Genomic DNA, 16355 nt, shown 5'->3' on the forward strand with positions numbered 1-16355 from the left:
ACATCGTCTTGTGTGCTTCATGACTTTCCAATTTGTATATGTTATTGTACTTAATATCTTAATTCCTTTGAACACACTTAGTACACAATTAGATGTCTTGGCTTATCATTATCAAAACAGGATGAAACCTAGAAAAGCCAACAATACATACTAAACACATACATATCCAAACATAATCATAAATAACACATACATATATAACATGAAGCATAGATAACTATCATTCAAACACCACAACAAATAACAAACAGACAAAAAAGCCAACTAGACACTTACTTTTTGTAGAGACCCGGAAATAATAATAAATAATTAATTATAGACGAATGCCTTGGTTTCGTTGACGAACTCCTTGTAGTATTCACAGACGAGTTTTAGTGTTCTTCAACAAATAGATACCGAGAGGGGCTAAATTAGACCCATTGGTTCGTCGATGAGCTTTTCACCTTCGTCAACGAACTCCCTTCTTTAGTTCGTCGACGAGTACATGTGGCTCATCGACAAAGCCACGTGGCAGCAGTCTATATATATATGTGCAAAAATCACGTTGCAATGAGAATTCTTTTCCCTTTTTCATTTTCTCTCACTAGATTTTGGTCCCTTTGCCTTCTCTCTAGCTTTTCGGCTCCGTCTCTCCCTGATTCGACGATCAGAAGCTACCACGATGATCCTAGGAAGATTTTCTACAACTTAACCGGAGCAGAATCTTGATTTGATAAGGCTAGGCACCATCCCAAAATCAGGCTAAGTACGTTATTTAAGGTTTATTTGGTTAGTAGGCTTATCTGAACCTAGATTTTGTATTAGATGTTGATATATTGGTGTTTGGGGTGATTAAACTAGGGTATTGTGAGTTCAGGGTTTGGTGCATTTACTGTAGGCAGACCAAGGAACCTAGTGGGTATTTCTAGGAACCTAAGTAAGATGATAAATAGTTTATAATTTAGGAAATGTGGGTACGAAAATTATTCTGAAAATTCAATTGATTAACAGGGAAATATATATATATATATATATATATATATATATATATGTGTGTGTGTGTGTGTGTGTGTGTGTGTATAATTTCAAAATTTTGGAATTATGAACGTCATGGGCGTGAGTTAGGAATTAGTAGACGAACTTAGTTTGCTAGGTAAGGGAAATATGCTATGCTAGTTAAATCAAAGATTCTTATCAGTCAATTATGGTATTTGATTATGAGATACATAGTATTAATTATACAGTTATATAAATTTCAGTACATGAGTTTTATGTCTAAAATGTGTAGTCTGAGTAAGTGTTTGTTCAGTACAGTATTTATACAATTTTTAGAATATCATGATCTACAATATTTATGCACATAAATATGTTTTATTAGATTTATAGAATTATGATTTACAGTATACACAGATAGATATTTTATAGTATTTATAGAATACCATGATTCCCTGAATTTCAAAACCATAACACTTCGATATTACAGTATATTCAATTCAGATATTACTGATTATTCAGATAAGATATTCCAGATATTTTAGCTCAAATAATATAGTTTATTCAGATTAGTTTTACAGTGTTATGGTTATTCAGAATCATGATGAACAACAGGATATATATAAATAGAATAGTATTATTCAGTATCAGATCCCTGATGAATCAAATCAGTTATCAGAGCATGCCGTAGCTATTTCAGATCAGAGTGCAACCACACATCTCAGATAGTGTGTGGATTTTCGTCAACCATGCGTTGGAGGGATTGCAGTCTCCCTAGAGGTCTTGGTTGAGGAGGCCGGTTTGACAAGGGAGATGTCAGTTACATTGCCTTTGGAGGGATTATAGAGTGGCCGGTCTAATGATGATAGAGTTTCAGTTGACTTATCCTAGTAGGCAAACTAGTGTTAAGTCCCGCCTATGGGCTGCACAACCTTGTCATGAGGGATTAAATTATGACATATAGTTTTCCAGGAAAGTATCACAATTATATATATATATATATATATATATATATATATATATATTTACAGAAATCATCTGACTTACCTGTTATCTCAGTTCAGTTATTTGTTAGTTTATAGTTCATGTATACTCAGATGTCACACACTGATAATAGCATATTTTTTCTTACTAAGAGTCGTCTCATCCCAGTAATTTAATAATTTTCAGGTGATCCAGTTAGGCGAGTAGATCGGGCTCAGAGATAGAGAGGTCATTTACACTGCCCTGTCTTTAGGGTAAGTGTTTTCAGGGGGGCACGTGTTTTTTAGTAGCATTTAGGGTTTTTATTTTGGTAGATGTTGCTGAGAAGATGTGTAGTTATGTATATATGTTTTGGGGATAATACTACATTTTGGTATTGTAATAATGGTAGTACAATTATATGTTTTTTGTTGCATAGGTGTTTTCTAGTAGTCATTATAGGGGTATCAGAGTAAAAGGATTATCGGTATATATATAGAAAAAAAAATGGTATGAATTTCAGTTTTCACAGTCCATTCACAAATATAACAGTTCAGTATGTTCCAGTTCATATCACATGTCACATTCGTTTCGTTAAAAACCACTTTAATCAGTGTATAATTCGAAAAATACCATTTGGACCGCAAACACAGGTATCAAGCAGTTCCTATCTTAGTTTTAAAGCAGTTAAAGTAGTTTTAGAAAATTTGGAGTTCATATACCAAAACCCCTATTTTTGCTAAAAACTGTAAAACCATAAAATTGTAAGAAACAACATTTATACCCGATAGAATTTTGCAAATAAGCAGTCAAAATGTGCAGTAATACATAATCTATCTTTCTAGCAGTTTAGTTTTCTAAAAGATACTAATGTAAACAAATCCCCTTACCTTAATCCTAAAAATCGAAATACGAATGGATCGATCCAAAATAACGACCCGGAATCCCCCTATCCTAGAAACCAAAGAACATAACTTCACTATAATCTCGACCACTACATAACTACCAAATTAGAATCGAAAACAGACCCTTACCTCGATTTTAGGGAAAAACTCAAAAATCCTCAGATCGAAAATCTGATCCGCTAAAACTGTAGAGATTCTCCTCCTAATCCACATAGTGATGTCGGATTGTTGATTCCAGCAATAGACAACACGGAATCCTAGAGAGAGAGAGGGTTGGTTTGAGTTTTAGAGAGAGAGAGAGAGAGAGAGAGAGAGAGAGAGAGAGAGAGAGAGAAAATGGAATAACTTAGCAAAGAAGAAAATGATATCCTATTTATAACTAGGTTGACCCAGCCAACCTCGTCGACAAGTCGAAGTTCTCGTCGACGATCTATAGAAGGTCGCTCATAGCCGAGAAGGTGATCTTGTTGACAAGCTTGAGATTTCAGAATCTTTGAAAATCCCTTGGTAACTCCTCGTCAACGAGCCCTAACATCTCGTCACCGAGCAACAGAAGAAACTTTGTCGATGTGAAATGGAGCCTCGTCAACAAGCTTTGCTATTTTATACTTTTTAATTTCCCTTCTCTTTTATTTATTTATTTTCTAGATTCATGTCCCTACAAATAGAGTATACTGAATTTTGACTTTTAAGTACAAAACACTATCTAAGCATTTAAATCATTATTCCCTCTTATAATAAATCCCAACAAAAATCTTATGACTATTAACGAAATTTTTCTTAAAGACTCCTCATAAGATAACATGCAATCATTAATATGATTCAAATGATTCATTAGTAAGTTTAAAACAAGATATACAATATACGAATCATAATACGAATCATCAATAAAGTAGAAGGAGGGAGATATGTACATTTTCAATTTACTCCTTCTTAATCTTTTAAGCTCAAAATACCTTGGAGTGGCGTCTTCCTCTCACTCGGTTTTTCCATACTGCTTATTGTTCTCAAAATTTCCTTAGCACTGGTATAGATCATAAGCTTTGTAAAAGCATTAGTAACTAAGGCACAATATAAAAATATGCATAACATTAAAAATATATCCATTAAAAACCATGACATGCTAAATCATTTTATTTTCAATTTTAGGAATTCATACATTTTAAAAACATCTTCATTGGGATATAATTTCTTCTAACTGATACTTTCCAAAACCTCCAATCAATTGATTTTACAAACATAGTCATTTTCAAACACTAAAATCTACACAGTAAAAGTAGTGAAGGATTTGTAAAGAAATGACCCACAAGAAAACAGGGATACACCAAATATGAGTCATTGTAATTTTTATACAATAAGCGATTAACCTATTTGCAACCGAACTCTGATACCAAATGACAGGAATGGTGTATTCCTAAGAGGGGGGTGAATTGGGTTTTAAAATATTTTAGCTAATTAAACTATGTCAATCACCACATCATATCCCATTTAAAAACAAAGGCGTGTATGCAAAATAATTATAACAATGAATACAAATATATACATGCGGAAATTAAAGTGCGGAAAATAAATGAGATAAAGATGGAGAAAGAGCAGACACAAAATTTGTTATCAAGGTTTGACCAAATTTGCCTATGTCCTTACCTTGGGCCAACCACCTAAGGATTCCACTACTTTGCTCACTTAACCAGGCAGAACAACGCCGTTTACAATATCTCCTTATAGAACGGAGTCTCCCTAACTCACTTACTGAGCTGAGTCAAACCGGTTCTCCTTACAGTGCAATGTCTCCCTAATTCAATTTACCATGCTGAGCCAAACTAGTTTCTCCTTACAGGGCGGAGTCTCCCTAACTCAATTTACCAGGTTGAGCCAAACTGATTTCTCCTTATAGGGCAGAGTCTCCCTAACTCAATTTACCAAGCTGAGCCAAACCAATTACATATAATAATTTTTTTACAATAAAAGTGCTTTTGAAAAAGCTGAATTGTACACAATGAAATCTAAATGCACTCTCATATGATTTATAAATGAAGCTTCGTAGAGTATGATTTTTCTCTCAAAAATATTTCCAATAAAACGTGAGAGTATGAAAAATCATTTTTCTTTCTAAAAATGACCTTTAAAAATAATCAACAAGCCTTCCGAGCAAATATGTATGTGATTAAATACATGCTCAAGGCTTTTCTCAAGAACATTTTCAAGCCATTATATATCAATTAAATATATGTTCAAAGTTCTTGAATAACCCAACAAGTTCTTCTTCCAAAATATTTTCAAATAAAAATAAAGTTTTCTTTCTAAATGATTGACCTTAAAAATAAGAAGGCTTTCGAGCAAAATACATATGAGATTACATATCAGCTTAAGCCTTAATTGAATAACAAAAAGAATTTTTCCAACAAGAATTTTCAAGATAAAGGTGTAGGAGAAATTTAAACTTAGATTTTCAAAACAAAAAGGAGGCTTTCAAGCGATATATTATGAGCATGAATATAAGCTCAAACCCTCCAATAAATCCTTAAAAAAAATTCCCAAAAAATTATATTTTTCAAATGAAAGAGTATGGGAAATATCATCTTTGAAAGCATAAGAATAAAAATCCTTCAAGGAACATACTTATGAATGAAATATAAGCTCAAACCTCTTTAAATAAAATCCCAAAATATTTTCTCTAAAATTTTTTTTCGAATAAAAGTGAGAAAAATAAAAATTACCTTTGAAAAACTTCAAGAATAGAAAGACTCACAAGCAAATATAAAAATGGATATGAGCTCAAGCCTTTTTAAGAAAACCAACAAAAAAAATTCTCCAAAAAGGATTTTCAAGAAAAGTAGGAGAAAATAAAAATTTAAACTCAAATGAGATATGAAAAATGGAGAGAATCCCAAAAATATTTAACTAAACTTGCAAGATGATTCTCTAACATTTTCAAGTCAAATAGGCTTGTATTTATAGGCCAAATGAAGATATAGCCCTTATATGACCGTTAAGACCTTAAAATATTATTTTATTTTGAAAACTAACTATTTTTCAATCGTTGGGATGCTTTCCCAAGAGGATTAGTTGGCTGGGGCTAAGCTCCGGTCAGTTGGGGTTTGAAATCTGCAAGCTTTGATCGGCTGGAGTGAAGATCCGGTCGACTGGCCTCAGGTTTTCTATACGGATACCTTTTAGTATTTTGACCATAACTTTTTATATATAACTCCAAATTGGACGTTCTTGGTATCAAAAAAAACTTAAGAGAAAATCCCACAACTTTTATGTTGAACACTTTTTAAGATAAGTCATATTTGATTAATAAAATTGCTTTTCATTGAGGTGGCAAAAACATGAATGAAAATTTCTACTACAGACACCTTTCAGTATTTTGGGCATTACTTTTTCTAAAAAGCTTCAAATGGGGTGTTCTTGGTATCAAAAGAAAGTTAAGGGAAAATTCCACAATTTTTACGTTGAACATATTTTAAGATGAGAACTAATTAATTGATAAAATTGCTCATCTCTACTATTTAATCGACTGCCCAGTCGGCCAACCCCTTTGTAAAAATTGGTTTTTGTCTTCTTTTAACTTCAAAACCATTTTAGACCTTCTGGTATAAGTTTAACTTTGAATAAAAAGGTTTTTCATGAAAATATTGTGATTCGTAAGGTCAATCTAAGGTCAGGTAGAGTTTCAATTTAAATTAGATGATATGCATGTACAATTGAAACCGGTTAATATTACAATTGAAAAATAAATAAATTCTTCATGCTTCTACTCCTTAATACGTCATGGAATACGCCGAGGAATGATCACATAAGTGCTTATACGACTTTCATTTTCCATCTGTCATTCGTGCTTACAAAGATATAAGCTTGTTCATATACTAAGCACATAGATAAAATATTGTGGTTTGTCATAATCCAAACAATGAATGGACTCGAAAAGTCAACATAAACCTAAATACACAAAACATGCAATGTTAGTGAAGCAAGACATGAAATTGTTGATAATCTTAAAGCACAAGTTGTAGATTTAACCTGGAGTGAAATTCCATATGAAAAAAGAGAAAAAAACTCATTTAACAAAAGGTACTATAAGAAAAGATGGAAGGAAGGATTATGGTGAAGAAATGAAAACTTCCAAAATGTGAACCCTCCAACAAACATGCACGAAATTCCCTAACTTTCTTAGCAATTTCCTCTCTTTTCTCCTTCTATAGCATGCCCAAAAATGGATCCCTCATGGTCTATTTATAGACCAATCAATAAGAAGGGAAATTGGTTTACATTTTAAATTTTAAAATTCAAAATTCAACTATGTTGTTTATGGTGTGGCTCTTATACTTTGTTGGGGCTTATAAACAAAAGGGAGGAAAAATATATTTTGGTGTAGAGTAGGAGAAGACTCATCGATGAGTGCCCTATTGTAACGACCTACTTAACTTATCATAAAATAAAACATATTTAAATAATAAAGTCAACCCGAACCTATGGGTAACGGGTACACCTGTCATACATAGCGGAATCTAGGCAGCAGTAAATATAAATCATCATTTAGATAACCAAAAAATACAAATACCAGAGTCAACTACATTCCCAAATATCTAGGTTTATATACAATCTCCAAAAATACAAAAACATATACATATCTAGGAACCCATAACACAAATCCACTGTTCCTATAACAAAACTTACCCTCCTAGTGGGGTAGTATCAAACTAACTTAACGGTGGCCTCTATCCACCAACCTTTCTGGGTTTCCTGAAAAATTATTTAAGTTCGAGGGTGAGACACTTCTCAGTAAGGGAAAATAAACTAAAGTTGTGTGACAACATGAATATTTAATGCTAATATGAATATACAGTACATTTTGCATACAAGAAAACATTAATCATATCATAACTGCATAAACATATATTTTCATATTTCTAATAAATCATACTATTCATGAATTGTCTAGTATAGCTAATAGTACTGAAAATTATACCCAAGATTAATAGCTAGCTGATGTCATGTATTACCCTCCATTACGGGTTGTGCAGCCCAAAAGCGGGATTCGACAATGGCTAACCGACCACTATCGAGTCAAAAATGTCTGTAAGTACGATGGGTCCCCCACACCCTGTTCCGGATTACCAGGTGGATGTCTACAACTTTACACTCAAAGCCACATCAGCTATCCATCTCCCACCCCCTTGTGGGGTGGTTAGCACAAATATGAACATAATATTTGATCTGTATAGCAACGGTACCGTGCCCCTGTAACTGAACTGAACTATCATCTAGGTTCTGATAATACATAATACATGATAATATACAGTTTAATATAAATAGATTGATAGCATGTTCTATAATGACGTAAAAACATATGGCCTTGCACCGTTTACTTTCATATTTGTGGCTTTGCACCAAAATCATACATACGGCCTTACGCCGAAATCATATATCATACATGGTCTTGTGCCGGCTATCAATCACGGTCTTGTGCCGAACATTTCATAAATATCATTCTGAATAAATAATTCATATATTTGAAACCATAATGTACTGCATTATCTCATAATCTGTAAAAACATGCTTTATTTGAAAATTTTCCATAACATAATACTTTTCAGGTAAAATAATATTCATGCCACACAATGCTGAATAAACCGTACATTTCATTCTAAAAATCATATTTCCTGGCATATCATACGAATATATATACATTTCAACATAATAGCAGTATTTTCCCAAATGTGCATTATTACCAATCTCTTCATTTATATTATACATACTTCCTGAAAATAAATTTGCTGATAAATAATAATAATATAGTTTACATGGAAAATAATTGCTTTAGTTTATTCCCTTACCTGACACTGAAAAGAAACCCCCTATGATACTGGTCCTGCACTCGTAGGATTCCCCGAGTAACACCTTGAAACCAACAATTCCCAAAACTAAACTTCGGTATTTTTCTGTGTATAACATTTCTTATAACTATGGAAAACCCAAATTCTGAATAAAATGTCTTACCTTAAACCAGGGATAAACTTCAACTCAAACCCACCAACGATTCGCTACGGCAAATATGTATAGAACTTCTCTAGGAGCTTCGTGGTGGCTTCAGATCATCAAACCAGCGTAAATCTGGCCCAAGATCATAGAGAGAAGGTAGGAGGGACGTAGAGAAAAGAGAGAAAAGAGAGAAAAAAAGAGAGAGAGAGAGAGAGAGAGAGAGAGAGAGAGAGAGAGAGAGGAATGTTTGCACAAGAATTCGACCAAAAATGAAGTTTTTACCCATTTATACACTGGCCTTCGTCAACGAGTGCTCCCCTTTGTCGATGAAATTCAGAGCTGTACAAAATGGCCTCTCAGTATTTTCTTGTCGACGAGATGCACCCTCGTCAACGAGCCCTATATACAAGCGTTCGTCGACGAAGCCTGTTGTCCCCCTTTTAGATTTTCCACTTTCCTCTCTTTTAATATTTAAATACCATTATTTTTTGGATCATTACACCTGTGCTCGTCGATAAGTAGATACTGCTAGCCAAAAAATCTTAGAGCAGAAGACTTATCGATGAGATGATAGACTAGTTAACGAGTGGGCTTCTTGGACTCGCCAACAAATCTCTTGTTCTCGTCGACGAGTGCGCTTGGGCTGTAAGAAGTTATTTGAATTTTAAATGTAAACGGTATGATGGTTGGGGATTTGGAGGGAAGCCTCCGAGGGCTTGTTATATATGTTCTTTTGGGCATATTTTGACAAGTAAGAGAGTAATAGAAGGGTAAGAGAAGGAGAGAAGATCATTAAGTGTGTATCTTTGATTTTCATAGTGAAATCTCTTACCGATTGCTCCCGTGAATGTAGGCCTTGTCGAATCACATAATTTCTAGTGTCATTGTTCTTATCTTTACTTTCTTTATATTGCTATGGTTGTGGAATAATTTTTTATTTCACCAATTTAGATTGTTGCATATGATATTGTTTGATCCTTTACAATGTTTATTCTGCTATGCATTGTTTCAAGAGGTGTTACTTTTACAAAAATTGGTATCAGAGCATGTGTTGTATGGCCTTTGAATTAAAGGATCTCATGGTGTAGCAAGGCATGGTGAAAGGTTTATACATAATTTCAATAGGATAGCATTAATGCAACAACTTGGTATGAATTGGGAGCAATCATTCGTTTTTGTTTGGCTAAGGACGTGTTGTATCATGTCATGGATGAGAATTATCTGGCATTAGTTTGGTGAAAATGGGAATGCCGATATATGTCTAAGGGTTCGACAAAATCTACAAGTGTAGTGGAGGAAGACTCAGAATATAGTGATAGAGATATGCTACGTGTTTTATCGGGTTCGAAGTGCCTCCTGGGTGATTCTTGGATCTTAGATACCAGATGCTTTTATCCTAAAAATTGGTTTGACTTCTACAGCTCAGTTTATACTGGTTGCATTTTGATGGAAGAATGATATTTCATGCAAAATGTTTGTTATTGGAAATGTCAAAATCAAAATGTATAATGGTGTTGTAAGAATCATATGTGATGTAAATCATGAATCGGGTCTAAGAAAGAATGATATTTCATTGGGAACTTTAGACCGTAATGGATATTGTTATGAGTCTAAATGTGGAGAAATGAAAGTGTGTGAAGGTAATGTGATAGTGATGAAAGGAGATATAGTAGTGGGAAATATCTATGCACTGCAGGGTGTTACGATTGTAGGTGGAGTTACAACTATTGAATCTAAGTCAGGTATCCTGTGCCATATGCAGTTAAAGCATATGAGTGACTACATGTATTTAGATATTTGGGAACCAATGATGATAGCATCAGGGGATAGACATATGTATTTCGTGTGTTTATCACGAAGGGTCTTGGTTTACTTCATGTAGTGGCTGAGATGGAGAACCAAATCGGAAAAGAGATTCTCAAGTCAAACATTGAGGCCGAGTACGCTGGTTTCATTCAAGAAGTTTGTGAGCAGAGCAGGTTATATGCAGGGCTTGCAAGGTACTTCTTAGAGAAGTTAGTGAGTATGGCCCATTTCTCGTGTGATTGATCGCCAAAAGTATCGCTAAATGGGAAAGTTGCAAGTGAATTATGTGCAGGTTTTGAGATAGATTACTCGGCCGTGAGTGGATGTCCATCGGTGCACTATTCTAGTGATGAAGGATTTAGTCTTGGTGTTATGTCCAGACAATACATCTTTCTGGATTATATGAAAGGTGGGTGCAAGCTAGGTGATCCTATGACAAACAAAAGGGTAATCGAGGACATGACTTTTGTTGTTAAAGTCATGGGGTAGCATAATCAGGTAAAGGAAGAGAAACAAATGTTAGAAAACTACGGCAGCAACAATCATGTTATTTAGGTGGAGTTAGGAACTCTGGGCAGAAATATAGAGAGTTCTATCTCGGGTTAATAATATCACGATATGAATGAGCATGTGATGCAGGTGGAGCAACAGACTTGGGATAGAGATGACATAGTTCATATTGCAGGGAGTTTCAGCTCGAGAGACCAGTAAAATTACGGTGGGCCCATGTGTATTATCATACCACTACTCAGGTGTGTGAGTTGGTGAGGCTTCCAGTTTGGAAGAGGGTGATAGGATGTCATGGAGTGATGTATCTATTGTGTGTGAATAACATGTTATTGGCTGGAAAGGCTTTGACTAAGGCTAATCAGTTAGATACTCTGTTGAAAGGTTTTGACATGAATTTGTTGGGTATGGCTAAGATGGGTCTTGGTTTGCTGATTAGCATGGAAAAAACTACAGGGAGATTGGTATTCTTTAAGGGTGGTTTTGTGGACAAGGCTACATGGAGATTGGTGCTATCTCAGGGCAGCTTTATGGATAGAACCGGAGGGAAACTTTGTTTGCTATCTTAAGGGGGTTCTATGGAGAATCAATATGAAATGTCTTTCGTACGGTACCCAAGGACAAGCTGTAATGTCTAGGATATGTCAAAGGTTCCCATGATTGTAATGGGGTGTTTTAGCAGGCAACAAAGTGGACCGTCAATTGTTAGTTTTGTTGAAGACTATGCCCCGGCTTTGGTGATATAAGACTTGCAACAATTTTTGTGTTTACTATTGTGCGAAGGTCTTATTGGAAGCCTATGGCAAAGTCTTTGGGTGTTGAATCTACAACTGTATCAGGGTTAATGGTAGAAGCTGAAGCTGCCATTGGCAAGTTCAAGCGGGCTAGAAAGGAGACGGTCCCAACCGAGCGTTCTAAGTTCAAGGTAAAGCAGTCGGATATGTTTTTTGGGGTTCTCTTAAGGGGCGTATAATCACCAAGGTGGATATTGTTGTTTATGGTGTGACTCTTATACTTCATGGGGGCTTATAAACAAAAGGGAGGAAAAACATATGTTGGTGCAGAGTAGCAGAAGACTCATCGACGAGTGCCATGTGCTCGTAGATGAGTAAATTTCGAGAGCCATAAAATCTTAGAGCAAAAGACTCGTTTACGAGATGATAGACTTGTCGACAAATGGGCTTCTTGGACTCATCGACAAATCTCTTGTTCTCATCGACGAGTGCGCTTGGGATGCGAGAAGTTATTTGAATTTTGAATGTAAACAATGTGATGGTTGGGGATTCAGAGGGAAGCCTCTAAAGGTTTGTTATATATGTTCTTCTGAGCATATTTTGACATGTAAGAGAGTAAGAGAAGGGTGAGAGAAGGAGAGAAGATCATTAAGTGTGTATCTTTTATTTTCAAAGTGAAATCTCTTGCCGATTGCTCCCATGGATGTAAACTTTGTCGAACCACGTAATTCCTGGTGTCATTGCTCTTATCTTTACTCTCTTTATATTGTTATGGTTGTGGAATAATTTTATATTTCACCATTTTAGAATGTTGCATATGATATTGTTTGATCATTTATAATATTTATTTTATTGTGCATTATTTGAAGAGACGTTATTTTCACAACAAACTAACAATTTTCACAACAGTTATTAGTGTCCTAGTCGTTGCAAGACACTTGCCAATGGTCAAGACATGAGGCATAATCAAAGGAACTAGTCAATCATTAGAAAAGAATTCAAATTTCAAAAAAAAACAATAACAAATCCAATTGATCGCCCATCAAGTTGGTGCCAACCTCTTAGCTTGTGCCCAAAGGAAAAGCGTGGGAAAAAAATAGATTGGTCGATAGGTCTGTGCAATTATATCCTTCTCTTAATTTTACCTTGAAATTTAACTTCTTCAATCGAGTTATTATTTTTTTGGTCAAAAAATTATTGTCAACAAATACCAGTACCTTCCTTTGCATTTAACTACACACTTAGACTTGCTAATTTCATAGTCCAAATCTATTAGTTATTTTATATAATTTTGACTAAAGGTTTTTAAAATGGAAATTAATTAGGTGATGTACCACACTTAGGTTAAAATGAAGGTTAATGGTAACTTTTTTGAAAATAAAAAGGATATATAACCCTAACCCCACACATATATTTTTTTCACCACCTATTAGGTATCAAATCTTCAAACTCGCACATTGATAACTTGAGGATTCTATTGGGGCTTTACAAAGTTGAACAAAATAAAGCATGGATGATCAATGGTTAATAAGTTGTTTGTATATGTTTAGTTTGATGCATCACACACTCACAAGCTTTCTTACTCGAGATTTCCCTTTGTATGACTAGTTTAGGGAAAAAGTAGTGTTTGCTTAAGACTCATGTGTCTTAATTTGTATGGGTCCATGAAATACCTTCACTTCGGTTGAACCCTCTCTTCTTGTAGCCTATAATAGATTAATAGGTAAGGATACAATTTGGGCAATTTAGGAATTTTTTAAAGTTAGTATTAGTGCTCAATTGCACTAGAAGTTTTGGTACCCCTATCTCATGACAAAGATTTTAGAAATCACCTTCTAGAATCCTACCTAAAAAGGGTGAATGACAAAGGCCTCTTCCTTTTTCATAGGAGGTTTAGTCCTCCTATATTCCAACATAAGAACTTTCTTCATTAAGGATATTGCATATCTCCATTAGAAATAGTCTCACATCATCTTACATTAGCAGAGTTGACATCAATATTAAAATTCTTATATGATCATAGAGAGAACCCCAAGAGTGTGCCCTATTGCATCACTAGTTCAATTTTAGCATAGTCCATGCTAAGAGGGTTTATGAGCTTCTTATTAAGTCTACACCGAGTTAGTCATCCATTAACCACTTTGGGGAAGTAAAAATTGGAACACTTCCAACATGTCATCATTTCCACCAAATTGTTTAGGGCTTATATCCTCACTCATTAAGGCTAATGTCATGGCTTGTAACATAATTGTACATATTAAGAGCCTCTCCCTTTCCTTTTTTCCTTTTTTTTTTTTTTTCCTCAATCAAGATTGATAGTGCAACTTTGTTTCTTTTTCAAGTGATTCTAACAATTCAAAGGGCTTTGGTACTATCAAAGACTCAAAATGGTTTTTATTTGCTTGTAATGATATTTCACTTCTCTCACAAACAACACACTCCTTATTGCATCCTGTCCCCAAATGTCTTTATGTTGACCGGTTATTTCCTTTATTCACTTTTTCAACACACAATTTTACAAATTTAGCATGCTTATGGTCTGTTATAGTATCTTATTCATTTAAATTTAGACTTAACAAAACAACACTAAATAATTCATTAGGGAATCTAAATTCAAAGATTTTTTCTTATTCCATAAGCTTGAACAAGAAAAAAAAAAAAGCACCATAATTCCAATAATCTTCTTCAAAGGAAATGATAATTTAGAAAATTCTAAATAGGGAAAAAGAAAAGAAAAAACAAATGATAAAGAAATCAACAACAAAATAATTTGGGAGAACATATCCCCACCCCAAAACAACAATAAATGAATGTAGAATTAGGATGCCTTACCCAATAATTGAGAAACTAGAAGAAAAATTTATAGCCCTAGGTTTAGGTTTAGTCTCTGAGTAAAAAATCCAAAATAGGGCTGTGGTAAGAAACACAATTCAACTTGTAAAATTTGGAGATGTAAGCTTCATTTGAGCCTTGCATACTCAATAGCTCTCACTAATAGAAAATTTACTCAGAGAAAATTTTACCAAAAGACTAAATTTTGTTATTTGAAAAGTTAAAAGCCAAACAAAATACAAAAACATAAAACTTGTGGCTATGCTTAGACCTAAATAAGCTATCTTATAAATTATAGAATACTATGCAAAATGGTTTAAGAGTTATATTTGGCAATGACACATGTCACATTAGTATGATCTGATTCACACAATTAACTAATAAACAACGCTTCATGAACTACAATTGAAGGATGAATGTGTGAAGAGTAGGAAGCTCTTTTTACTTTCTCTAGCTAACTTGAGAAAAATTATTCTTCTCCAACAATAAAACAATCTAAAACAAATTAACTGAGGGACCAGTTAATGTCTTGTAAAGACTAACTCTACATTTGAGAGCATGTATTTTGGATTTTGAATTTAGATTTTAGTTGAATTTGAACAAAATTTAAAAAAAGTTCTTTTCTATAGTAATTCTAGGTGATCTCTTTAGTCTATCAATGCTTCAAGATATCACTTTTTAATTTAGCGATCACCTTTTAACCTTACCAAAACGCACCTCTTGAGTTGGATCCTGCTGACTTACAGCAATTATCACTAATTCAAATTCATTTAAATCCTCCAATGGCTCTAGAGCCAACATGTACAGATGGGTTTCACCTAATTTTTGAATTGTTTCAAAACCCTTTATTTATTCAGTGAACTTTGAATTCAAGGATTTCATTTTTGAAAATCAGGTTTTGCCCTCTCGTAATCTTATAATAGGCTTGACAAAATGAATAAAAATCTGTTAGTTCGAACCAAATTTGATTCATTTAAATTGATTCATAACCAATTCACACATTAAATGAGTTGAATGTGGTTTAAACTTTTTTATTTATCCTCTAAATGAGTCGATCGGTGAATATAAGATTTTATCCGATAGATATTCGTGCATCCATTAACATTTAATTTTTAAATTCATTGACAATCCCATATACCCATACTTTTTAGGCATCAATTCAATTAATATAAGTTCTATTGGCCAATGCCCCCACTCCCACATTTAATTTTTAAATTCATTGACAATCCCATATACCCATGCTTTTTAGGCATCAATTCAATTAACATAACTTCTATTGGCCAATGCCCCCACTCCCACTCCCACTCCCAACTCTTGTGCTACTGTATTCGCCTCTAGATTTAGCTCATGCCCACATTTAAATTCAAGCTCAAATACTCAATTTTCAAGTGATCAAAACAAAAATCTCTAAATTCATATTCTAAAATATTTAAAAAAAATTATAATTTTATGGTTAATTATTAAATGTTTAATAATGGCTAAAATATAATTTTTAAGATAACTTTAATTATTATATTACACAATAAATTACTCATCAAGAATGGGAATAAGAGATTATCCGTCAGTCACCACGAATTATCTAATCCAAACTATAATAAATTCACAACTTAAATAAATTAAATATGAATTATAATATCCTCACCCAATCATT

The sequence above is a fragment of the Malania oleifera genome, chromosome 3, assembly GCF_029873635.1.
Source record: "Malania oleifera isolate guangnan ecotype guangnan chromosome 3, ASM2987363v1, whole genome shotgun sequence".
NCBI lineage: Eukaryota > Viridiplantae > Streptophyta > Magnoliopsida > Santalales > Ximeniaceae > Malania > Malania oleifera.